This window comes from Aristolochia californica, unplaced genomic scaffold (assembly GCF_029961685.1).
Source record: "Aristolochia californica isolate CCGP_79_NKW_82.1479 unplaced genomic scaffold, dmAriCali1.0.hap1 SCAF_11, whole genome shotgun sequence".
Classification (NCBI taxonomy): Eukaryota; Viridiplantae; Streptophyta; class Magnoliopsida; order Piperales; family Aristolochiaceae; genus Aristolochia; species Aristolochia californica.
The window spans coordinates 9,265,542-9,278,221 of record NW_027181782.1 but is presented as its reverse complement, the minus strand read 5'-3'; the positions used below and the strand labels follow the sequence as shown (position 1 = coordinate 9,278,221).

Genomic DNA, 12,680 nt, shown 5'->3' with positions numbered 1-12,680 from the left:
TTCCACCACAAAGTACTCATCAAAGTCCTGTAGCTGCAAAATCAGTGCGGATGACAATGCCTCTTTCAACTGCTAAAAGGAATGAGCCGCTGTCTCGGACCAAGTAAAGGCATTTTTCTTGAGTAGGTTGTTGAGTAGTGCTGCAATTTGTCCATAGCTATGGATAAGTTTCCTGTAATACCCAGCTAGGCCCAAAAATCCCCTTAACGCTGTAATAGAGGTGGGAGGAGGCCAATCTGTGACGGCCTGAATCTGTGCAAGCCAATCATGACATGAAGTGAAATCTCTGGACCCTCTTGGTATGTCTCCACAATCTCTTCGTCTGGTAGTATGTCCTCACAATCCTCCCAGAGACACACACTGAATAATCGTTTGCATATGTGACTCTAGACATACTGGTCATCACAGCTAAAACAAAGGCCCTTGGCCTTTCTCTATTCCATCTCCTGTCTATTCAATTTTTTGAAGTAAGGGGCTGGTGGCATAGAGTTAGAACTTTCTGGTAGCGGTGCTGCACTGGCTCCAGAACGTGGAGGCCTATAATATGGTGTTGGCGCAATGGCATTGTGCCTTCCTGGCCAAACTGGTTTTCTAACCAGTGAATCCTTCAGAACTCGCTGCTTATGCTCAATTGACCTGGCTAAATTCATAGCGTGGTCCAATTCTGTAGGATCATGTAATTCAACTTCCAACCGCGGAGCTGCTGTCAAACCAGCAGTAAAGATGTGAACATACTGGGAGTGATTGACAAACTCACTAGCGCGGGCCAAACATTCCTGGAAGGTCTTTTGGTACACCTCTAGTAATCCATTCTGTTTATAATTGATTAATTCTCCCAATGGATTGCTACTAGCTAGAGGACCAAACCTCATCATGCATGATTGTCTAAAGGTAGCTCAATCCTAAACCAATTGGTCATTTTGGAATTGGTGGTACCATAGGAGAGCTTCATCGAGCATATGGTATGCGGCCAAATAAACCTTCTCATCCATCGGTGTTTTTTGATGATAAAAGAATTGGTCACACTTGGTTAACCAAATCAAGGTGTCCTTAGACCCATCATATGTAGGAAAATCAATTTTGAAATACCTCGGAACCGTATTTGGTCCCTGTGCGGCAGGCCCCAGATGGGGATTATTGTGGCGTAGTGGTGGTGGAGGAGGTGGTGGTGGCTGGTAGTGATGGTGGTTGGCCGGTGGAGAGTAGGCTCCTGGCGGCGGCGCTCGAAGACCACTGTCCTCTTGTCGCCGGAGGATGCCTTGGATTGCTGCGTCCATGGATTTTATTGCCGCATATAGGTCAGATGTGAGCTGACGCACTTCTTCCAGGGATTGAGCCTGAACATCTGTCCTCTGACGATTGTCCTCAACTAATTGCCACAAATCCTCAAGGGGAGAGGAATCCCCAAGGGTGGACCTGTCTGATACCAAGATGTTAGGATCTTCTCGAGCCATGGATCTAGTCACCCTTCTTTCCTCTCTTCTCTCCATATTGAATCTTGATGCTGGGAGAGGATTCTTTTTTCTGGAACGTGGAATAGTGGAATTCGGAATGGAATGATTGAGCTTTGAAGGAAGCTCGACCTGGACCTCAAAGGGAGAATCTGACCTAGACCTCTGAGGGAGAATCTGACCTGTTTAATTCTAATTTTCTCAATACTTACTTTCCTTCACCTTAACGTCTCCTTAAATAGGGTTGAGGACGGAAAAATCAAATTAGACCCATGGGTCAATTGGTTCATGCCATATTACATCTAAACCAAACCAAACCAAATGGAATTACATTAAAAGGAAATTGACATAATTTAATTCTTATGCCTGTTGATAACTCGTGATGCTATGGAGTCCATAACAGTGGTTCTGACCACCACAGTAAGTGAACAACTGAGGCTCAGTGTGGGAATGGGTCGAACCCATTCGACCACCTCTATTGCGGCCTTCTCTTGTATTTTTGTCACATCCTCAAAATGGGGATGATGTACCCCAACTAGCAGAGAACATATCAGATGAAGTATCAATCGGAGAAGGAGGAGATGGATCAGGAATCTGTAACAATGTAGCACTGATGTCATCAAAAGAGGAAAGGGCAAAGGAACTAAGAAGTTGAGTCATAGCCACCTCTAGATACGACTTAATATTGGTATGGCAAATAGCCGCTGCCAGGGCCTTGAGCTATTTTTCTTCAACAAAATTGTCAGTAGAGTATGGTTGAGCAATTTTCCATTCTTGGAGAAGGCCACGAAACCGGGCCAGAAACTCATGAATATTATCTCCTTGTTTTTTAGCCAGCATACTTTGGAAAACATCATATACACTTTGCAAGTAGGCGGTACTGGAATAGAGTTTAGCACATGTGTCCCAAATATCCTTGGAAGTTTCCAAGTGGACCACATTGTTAGCGACATTCTCTTCCATGTTGTTAATAAGCCAACTGATAACCATGTTATCGTTTTTGACCCATTTACAGTAGACTTCATCTTCTTCATCAATCAAAGGAGAGATTTTGATAACATGACTGAGAAGGTCACGAGTAATGAGAACCCTTCATACCGATTGTGACCAGTTGAGGTAATTGGAAAGACCTCCTAGTGAAATTATAGTAATTCGGAGTATGTCACTCTTATTACTCATATGTCCACTCTCCATGTTGATGCAAATCAACTAGTGAGGTCAATTTTCAAACGAGCTCAAAGAACAATTACATAACGTAATTTGAAGCACCCATAGACCAAATTAGCCACCAAAAATAAGTAGAGAATATTTTCACGAGAATAAGCACTAAATCATGAAAAAATTTGTGTTTTTGTCAAGTGATAACAAGAACCAGCCACTAATCAACTTCTCTTATATTTATAAAAAAAAATAGAGAGAAGAGAATAGATGCAACTCTTATCCTTAATCCAAACTAAAACACAAAACCGAGAACAACTTTAGACAAAGCCTTTCTTGGCAAACTGAGAGCAATTTCTTGGCAAAATAAGTTCCAACTCATGGGAATACTTCAACAAAAACAAAAAAGATTTAATTTCTAAAGTTCAAATGCAAAAATAATAGGAATAAGTGAGTGCTAGAATTTCATCAAATATATAACGGTCATCCAACAACATAACACACTCCCATGAGTAACGTTAGATTATAGAATTGATAGCAACATATGCTAGAATCCCATATAAAAAATGTTTGATTCCCGTTACATAAAGGTAACTGAATCCAAATAACAAACCAAAAAAAAAAAACCTTTGATCGATCATATAATTTTTCTACAAGATGATCAAGACTACACTATCCTTTTAGTCATACAAGATAGATCTTCACAATGTTTATGAAGATTATCTTGCCTTGACGTGAATCAAGAATTCAAGAAGAGGAAAAAAATTGAAACCGAAAAGAGAGAATATAAATAAAAACAGATTTTACCTATCTCTTCATGGTAGAACTCCTTCTATACACAACTTCTTGAATGGATGACATAACTACTTGAATAGGGATCCAAACCTCCAAGCTCTAATACCATGAAGAAGTTAGGACCCCATGAGAATGACTCTAGGTTAACGTGGAAGAAGAAGGAGAGAAGAGAGAGAAGAGGGAGAAAGGAGAAGGATGTTAGAGAGGAGAGTTTGGATTAAGGGAAAGAAAGAGTGAGTCAAGGGAGAAGAGAGGGTGGTTGGACGTTTTCTCAAAGAGAGGAGAAGGCTTGAATGCCTTACCTCTTAGCCAATGCTCTTATTTATGGTGTTACAAAGCCCTGATGGTTACAACTCAATAGATTAAAAGACATACTAAGACAATGAATTTACATCTTCATGCCATCCTTATAGAACATACCATAAATAACTACTTTGCCACTCCTTTGACATGTGGGCTTCTAGCCTTAAGGTTGTGGGCTTGAGCACATCTTCCAACATACAAAAATCACCAAGAACCTAATACAAAACCACAAAAAAGAAGAGATATTCGGTAAAAAAAATCCATAATTTCCAATATACAACTTCAGAAAAAAGGAGATTTCACGAACGCTAATAACTAACCTTAAACAAAAATCTTAGAATTGAGCTGCTCCAATTTGATTTTGAGCAAAGGATCACCCCTCTCGGATGTAAAGCTTTATGGAAAAACTCTTTATTCACCATAATTATAACTTAAGATTACAACGATATTTATACAAAAATGATAATGGATGAATTCTATTTCTGGCTCGGTCCGTCGGTTCTTGATCGATGATCCGTTGGTTATGGTTGATGGGCCATCAACCATAAGAGAAGAGGTGGTTGTGGAATTGCAACATGTAGATCGATAAGAAGATGTGTAAGCCAAATAATTTTAGTTGTAGTGTGTGCAAGAGCACGATACTCAGATTCACAGTTGGAATGTGATACTGTAGGTTGCTTTTTAGCACTTCAAGAAATCAAATTGTCTCCAAGATAAATGGAGTAACTAGAGGTGGAGTGACGAGTATTAGGAAGAGTGCCAGCTAGAGATACATAGAGTGTGAGATCCGAAAATAGAGAACCATCTAAGGACAGATACTATGAAATGACCATAGGCATAGGAACCTAGTGGTAAGAGCTAAGTTGTTGCCAGCAATAATTGTTACAATGTGGGACCCACCATGGTGCTCGAGCTGGTGAGACCCACCATGAGGACTTGGAACATCAAGAAGAGTCCTAGAGGACGTGGGACACCAAGAAGAGTCTTCACCCAAACCAAACATGAGTTAAGGAATCAAGAAGCACAAGTTGAATTAAGTTAGAAGACTTGAAGATCAAGTGGGACCCACAAATATCTCACGAGCTAGCACTCTTATCAAGATGCTCTGGGAGATCATGAGGGGCCCACAAGGATAAGGCTACGAGTTGGCTTATCCCTTATATTCACATCAATAATGAAGGACTCCTGGTTCAACTCAAGTTAGTCTTCTAGTAGTTTAGTTTGAATAGACTTATATTAAAGAGATAGAGTTGGAATGTAATTAGGATTGAAAGACAAGTTGTATAAGGACTCTACCTCCTCCTCTACTATAAATAGAGGTTTTTTAATTCGGAATTAATCAATTCACACATTCAATCCCTAGTTGGTTTCTCTCTCTCTCTCTCTCTCTCTCTCTCTCCCTCTCTCTCTCTCACTCTCTTTGCTTAGCGCAACCTCTTCTTTCCCTTTTATTTTTTCTTCTCTCTACCCGAGAGCTTTTCTTCCCTTTTCTCTTTTTCTTTCTTCTTTCTCTTATTTGGAATCATAGAAAAAAAATCCTAAATTCAACATGGTATCAGAGAATTATATTTAGGATCCCTCGTCAAAGGAATGCTCCAGAGAAGTGATGATCAACACCACTCAAAGAAGGCTCTTTTATGAAGGAAGAACACAAGCCGAGAGATAAGTGTACAAAAAAAAAATTTATGCTACTGGTTTTCGAATTTAGATGATGATTCAAGGATGAATATGTGAATGCTTTCATATTATTATGTTATGGATATGAATGTCTCTCTATCTAGAACGAGCTATCAAAACAGTTTTATCGGTTTGGAAATTCTGTTTGTTAAGACTAGTCCATACTCAGATTATTGAAAAAAAAATTTCGTGGGATAAGAGTTCCCTGATATAGAAGATTGTTATTGAGCCTCATATGAGTGATTTTTGAAAAAAAAAATTATAAAATTTAGCATTGGTGCTATATTCACATACACCGAGTTGATTGAAGAAGTGCTACTTGGTGTTATTATTAGAAGTTTTTTGAAGAAGAACCTATCAAGGCTGATGAAAATATGAATGTCAAAGGTGATATATTGAGAATCAACACCATACCCTTACATGGGGTATTAAATTTTATGAGTTGGTCCACCTCGGTTTGGAGGTTTCTTATAGTAAAAGACCTACTTGGTCACCTCACTACCCGAGGACCACCTGTTGATGAAGATGATATTTTTTATATGAAATGGTTGAAGAATGATACTTCAGTAATTGGTTGGCTAATAAATAGCATTGAAGAACATATATCTAGTAATGTTATTCATCTTGACACTGCTAAAAAAATTTGGGAGACATGTGCTAAACTATACTCATGCCCAAATACACTACATAGACCCTATGATATTCTCTAGAGAATGTTGAATACTAAACAAGGAGAAAATATTCATGAGTACTTGGCCTAGTTTAGAGGCTTTCTTCAAGAGTGGAAGTTAGCTCAGCCCTCCACCACTGATATTTCTATCCAAGACAAAAAAAACAAGAATTAATTACTTCTATTTGTCTTGCAAATGTTAAACCTCATCTTGTCAACTGTTGAGTGTTTCTGTTGTCCCAGAGTTTGATGATGTGTGCGCAACATTACTTCATATTCCAAACAATTCTTCCTCCACTACTGATGTATCATCCACTATGTATTTTGATCATAGAGGATCATCCTCTGAGTGCGGCCGAGGCCGAGGAAGAGGTTATAAAGGGGGCAGAGGAAGAGGTGGAATGACTAGTACTGGCAAAACAGATGATATTAAATGTACTCATTGTAAATTTCTTGGCCATACTATAAACCAGTGTCGTTACAGGGCATGCACTTTCTGTGGAAAATATGGCCACTATAAATAAATATGCTATAAAGCTAATGACAAGTCAGAATTGACAAGGGCTAATCAAGCCCTTATGAGTGATGCAAAGGAAGACCATCCCACAACATCAGCAGCACAGAAAAATATTACTGATGAAGAGTATGAGCTACTTCATAAAATGAAGACCATGCTAGGTTCTTCTCCTAGTCCCTCTGCAACTACTACGGCCACTACTACTTCAAGTATGCTATCTACCTCATCTTCATCCTGAATAATTGATTCAGGAGCCTTCGAGCATCTTACAGGTAACAAAACTTTATTACATTCTCTATCTCCGAGTCTTTCACACAAGTTTGTTACCATAGCTAATGGTTCTCAAACCAAAGTCCAAGGGAAAGGTTCCACTTTTGTCACCCCTTCATGCCCGCTCACTAATATTCTTTTTGTTCCTACTTTTCCTTTGAACTTACTATCTGTTAGTCAGCTTACAAAATATTTTAATTGCTCGATTACCTTCTCACCTACTTCATGTGTTTTTCAGGATCTTATAACGAAGCAGGTGATTAGTGGAGGCCAAGAACAAGGGGGGCTTTACTACTTGGACGTGCCAAAGATCAATCGTTTGGGACATCCTTCTATACAGTCTCTTCATCATATGTTTCCATCTCTTAAGATCAGGTCAGAATTCAGTTGTGAGGTGTGTCAGTTAAGTAAACATCAAAGGAGTACATAATCTTCTCTTCAAGAAGTCAAAAGTAATACTTTTTTTTCATTGATTCATACTGATGTTTGGGGGCCCTTGAGTGTCACTAATATTTCTCAAGAAAAATATTTTATTACTTTTATTGACGATTTCACTCGCACAACTTGGTTGTTTATTTTTAAGGAGCGTTCTAAGATACCATAAATTTTTAAGTCATTTTATGCTATGGTACTCACACAATTTGGTCAGAAGATAAAAATTCTCCGATCTAATAATGCCTAAGAGTATATTTCAAAAGATCTTGACTCATTTTGTCAAGAAAATGGCACTATCCATCAAACATCGTGTGCCTACACTTCTCAACAAAAAGGTGTAGCCGAACGAAAAAATCGTCATATTCTTGAGGTAGCTACAGGTCTATTATATGCCATGAAAGTTCTATACTTTTATTGGCCTCATGCTGTCCTTACAACATGTTTTCTTATAAATCGTCTACCGCCTACCTTTCTTGGGAATAAATCTCCCTACTCTAAATTATTACCAAATGATGACCCGTTTGCATTACCATTAAAAGTCTTCGGTTGTCAATGTTTTGTTCATACTACATTGCCTAGACACAGCAAACTTGATCCTAAATCTATCGAGTGTATTTTTTTGGGATACTCTCGCACACAAAAGGGTTATGTTTGTTATAGTCCTCATCTGCAACGTTTATTTGTGTCCCAAGGATGTAAAATTTTTTGAAGACTCCTAATATTATTCTGATAGCGCTCCTCTTGGTATGTCATCAGTACCAAGTTCTCCTCGACCGGTTGTGCCTCGTGATACAGAGATTGTTTAGCCCCTAGAGCAAGTGTCCAATACCACACCTGCCGAGTTATCAGATCCACCAGAGGTAAGTCCTTCATCACCAGTCCTTTTTGGTCCTCAATTTGATACTCGTCCTATTGCTATACGAAAAGAACCTCGATCATGCACTCAACCTTCTACTTCTCATCCTATTTCCAATTTTGTGTCTCATCATCACCTCTCACCTTTATGTTGTCAGTTTATTTCTTCTATTTCCTCCATATCTATTTCATAGTCATATAGGGAGGCTCTACAACATCATGGTGTAAGGCAGCAATGGATGAAGAAATGATGGCATTCAATGATAATCACACATGGTCACTGATTCCTCTACCTACAAATAAAAAACCAGTTGGTTGCAAGTGGGTTTATACAGTAAAACATAATCCGGATGGGACTATTACACAACTAAAGGCTCGACTGGTTGCAAAAGGTTACACTCAATGTTATGGAATTGATTATGATGAAACATTCTCTCCAGTAGAAAAAATGACCTCAAAACGTATATTATTATCTTTGGCAGCCAATTCATCATGGCCAATATATCAACTGGATGTAAAAAATGCATTTCTCAATGGTGATATCAAAGAAGAGATTTATATTCAACAACCACCAGGGTATATGGTTGAGGGGGAGTCCGTATGTCACCTTAAAAAATCTCTATATGGACTAAATCAATCCCCACGGGCATGGTTTGAGAAATTTAGTCAAACCATCATACTGGCAAGTTTTTACAGATGCTCTGCAGATCACTCTGTATTTATTGAGAACACAGCAAGAGGTAAGGTGATTCTAGTTGTTTATGTTGATGATATTATTTTAACTGGGAGTGATTCTGAGGGCATTCAGAAAATAAAAGAAATAATATGTGCTGAATTCAAGACAAAGGATCTTGGATTACTAAAATATTTTTTGGGTATTGAGGTCTTACAATCAAGACATGGGATAGTTCTATCCCAAAGGAAATATGCCCATAGTCTACTAGAATAAACAAGGATGATGGGATGCAAACCGGTAGACACTCCTATGGATGCAAATACAAAATTATGTGGAGGCACTGGGGAAGATGTAGATATTGATAAATATCAAAGGTTAGTGGGACGACTTATTTACCTATGTGTAACGAGGCTAGACATTTCGTACGTAGTAAGTGTGGTAATTCAGTACATGCACAAGCCACAACTTAGTCATTGGCAAACATTTGAGAGGATACTACGATATCTGAAAGGAGCTCCTAGAAGGGGGCTCCTCTATAAAAATCATGGTCACTTCAACATCGAGGGATTCTCGAATGCAGACTGGGCCGAATCCCCAGATGATAGAAAATCTACTTTGGGATTTTTCACGATGGTTGGAGGAAATCTGGTTACAAGGAAAAGCAAAAAGGAAAAATCTGTCACCCCACCTTTGTTGGCCCATGTTATGCATCTAGCCAATACTACCCAAAAGACCGGCCTGTTAGGAGTGGAAGGCATAGGTACTTAACCCCAGGACCATAACAGTATACCCCGTCCTTCTGAGCCGACGACCACGGTGGCCTTAACACAGCAATGGGGACCGGGTCAGGAGCCCATACTCCCTTACAGCACCCCCACGAGGGGCGTGCGGTCCACCTACACACGCGGGGACTCGAAGTCGGGATGTAGCACTTGCTCTGATACCAAATGTTATGCACCTAGCCAATATTACCCAAAAGACCGGCCTGTTAGGAACGGAAGGCATAGGTACTTAACCCTAGGATCATAAAAACCCATTACAACTCCCACAAACATGACCCAATATGAAAATAATTTGATCTTATTACAACTCTAAATTTAATGAAATTCACTTTAAGCATTAAGAGTATATCCAGGGTTATAAAACCAAGTGCACTAGCCATTACAACATTTCTTGCTATTTCAAATAAGAAAAAAGGAAAAACATGTTTCTGAAGTTCAATGAATTGTTGATACAAGGTTGTAAGGCCAGAGTGTCATCCTAGATGAGGAGAAGATTTATTGCTTTCAAGTTGCGTCTCATCCGAAGAAATAAGAAGTTGGCTCAGGGAGGCTAAAACAAGAGATATTCAGTCCTTTTTGTCTAATGTAGATAGAAATTTGCCTAATGCAAAACCGATTAGGATTTGGTTCTGGTGAAATGAATTTAGAAAAAATATAGTGAAAGATGGAAAAAAGAAAAGCAACCAAAACGACAATGATAAATATTGGTGAAAATTTGAAAGCTCTTCCTCTGTTGTTGCCTCATGTTTCAACTTCTTTTTCTTCTTAGCTTTCATCTTGTGCTGCCTCCTCTTTCTGAGACTCCCCTGGTACTGCAGTGGAGTTGCGCCCTTAAAGACATGGCTATAGCTTCCTTTCTCCTTGAACAATTGTGTGAAATGGACCTTGTAGTAAAGAACACCATCCATTGCAGCATAGGATGGAGTGAGGACACAACCTCCATGGGCACACTTGAAACAGGACTTAAGATATGATTTCCCTTCTAAAGGTTACCTGTTACAACTTCCACAAAATTTATTCAAAACATTTCACAAAACAAGAACACTAGTATGGATTAGATTTTAAGAAATAATTTTAGCAGACAAGGAACTAATTTCAACTGAATGAAAGGACAATCCAAACCTCCATGGAGGTCTTTAAGGAAATTCATGACTCGTGTAGGTCCTCTGATGTTTCATAGCAGCATTTACTCAGAGAAGTCAATTCCCTAGCTGATTCCCTCGCCAAAGATGGTCTCTCTCGTTTGTCCTTTGTTTCTGGGTCTCCTACCCTATTGCTTGAATGGTCCTCTCTGTTTGGCATTGCTTTTAGTCGCTTAATAATTTCCCCATTTCATAAAAAAAAAAAAAGTGACAGACCTTTTCAAGTGGATATGCTGTTTTCTTGCAAGTGGCACATTTGTCTTGGGTCCCAGAGAAGAAGGAAGACAATTTTTTGGGCTGCCTACTCTGTGAGGTAAATGATCCAGCACATGCGTGAGCATTCTGGACAAGTAAAGTGAAGAAAAACTCCATTGCAGAAGATATTGTTACAACCTACCAAACCGTTGGACTTTTCAAAAGGTTTTCTATCTGGAAAGTCATAAAACTGCACACATGAGAAAAATACCCACAAAAGAGAGAGAGAGAGAATCGATTTCAAGTATGAGAAAACCCATGTAAGGAAAGAGCATAAATCCTCACACTAAAAATTCTTGGAGAAACTTCATGTCTCCTTGAAGATCTGTTCAAAATGAGGCTTACAGTACAGGACTCCATCTATGGAAGAGTCATTACTCATCTAAGATATACATCATCAACAGAATTAACGGAAAATAAAAACATATACAACAAATATATTTCATGTCAGGTTTTGCTCAAGAGCTTATTTCAAATGGGTCATACTGATTTCAACAATATAACACTTCTACCCAGAACAACAAGAAAAAAAAAAAAAAGCTTATCTTTGATCCTAACTCAAAAATACTAACCACAAGCGGCCCTCCACAATGGCTGTATTTGAAGCAGTTCTTGTGATAGGCCACACCATCAACAGATAACATATCAACAATGTAAATAGTCCTATCACATGCCTTGCATCTCTAGAGTCCCAGTGAAAGCCATCTTGAAAAATATAAACTCGTAGAAACAAACAAACAGATGACAGTATGTAAACATGAAGCCTCTGCAAAGGGGTAGGCCAGGTACTTGGGTACCAACCCCTCCACCCCCACTAATCTACTTGTTAAAATTATTCTCTGATTTAAAGAGTATTCGGAATTGGTATCAGGTAATGTATCGGGCATATAATAGTTTTAGAGGTTATAAACCAGTATTCCGATACAACTGTTTTTATCTCAACCTCACCTTCGGTTTCCTCCCTATCCTCACACTCGCCCACTCTGAGACTTCAACACCGCCGCCGTCACCTCCATCCTCTCCACCGTCTCCAATAAATGGATCGATCCTTCTGGCCAGATCCTCTCCACTGCTGGAATCGCTCAGAAAATTCAGATTTACAGTCTCAGGTCGTTGGTAGGAGAGAATGTGATGAATTTCATCGATGGAGTCCGTGTAACTACGAAATTGGATTACGGCTATGCATGTGTTTCTTTATTCTTTGAGGTTAATCGTGCAAATTCTCCCGGACCTTCTTGGGCTGCAACGAAGGATTAACCATATTCTCTTGAGAAAATCATGCAAGAAGTTCCCTGATATTAGGTTTCGTATTTGAAGCTACAGTCATATAATAATTGCTTCCTATCTTTCCACTCATAACGCGAAATCAAACTGCTGGCTATCTTGACCTGCTCGTTCTGCTCGGAAGAAAAAACAGTCTCTCCGAAAAACCCCAAAGAAATAAAAGAAGAAGAAATGAACACGGTGGAGAAAACGGTAAAGAAATATGCTCTGTTTGACAGTCGCCTGAGATGAGAATTTAATAACATCAGGAGCGTACAAAGAATGAGGCAAGAGAAAAAATAGAGCGGTAATGAAGTTCAAGTTGGCGTTTGTTCAGGCCGATAATATATTCTAAAAATCAAGAAGGGGCGAACCTAGTCCTTAGTTCTATGAATTCTTGGACTGAGCACGAAAACACCCTCGATGGTCGT

General features: G+C 39.2%; 1 pseudogene; it reads right to left on the bottom strand.

Moving 5' to 3' along the window:
• Window positions 1-1,961: 1,961 nt before the first annotated feature.
• On the bottom strand, window positions 1,962-11,691 carry LOC137943582 (LIM domain-containing protein WLIM2b-like; annotated as a pseudogene).
• Window positions 11,692-12,680: the final 989 nt, after the last annotated feature.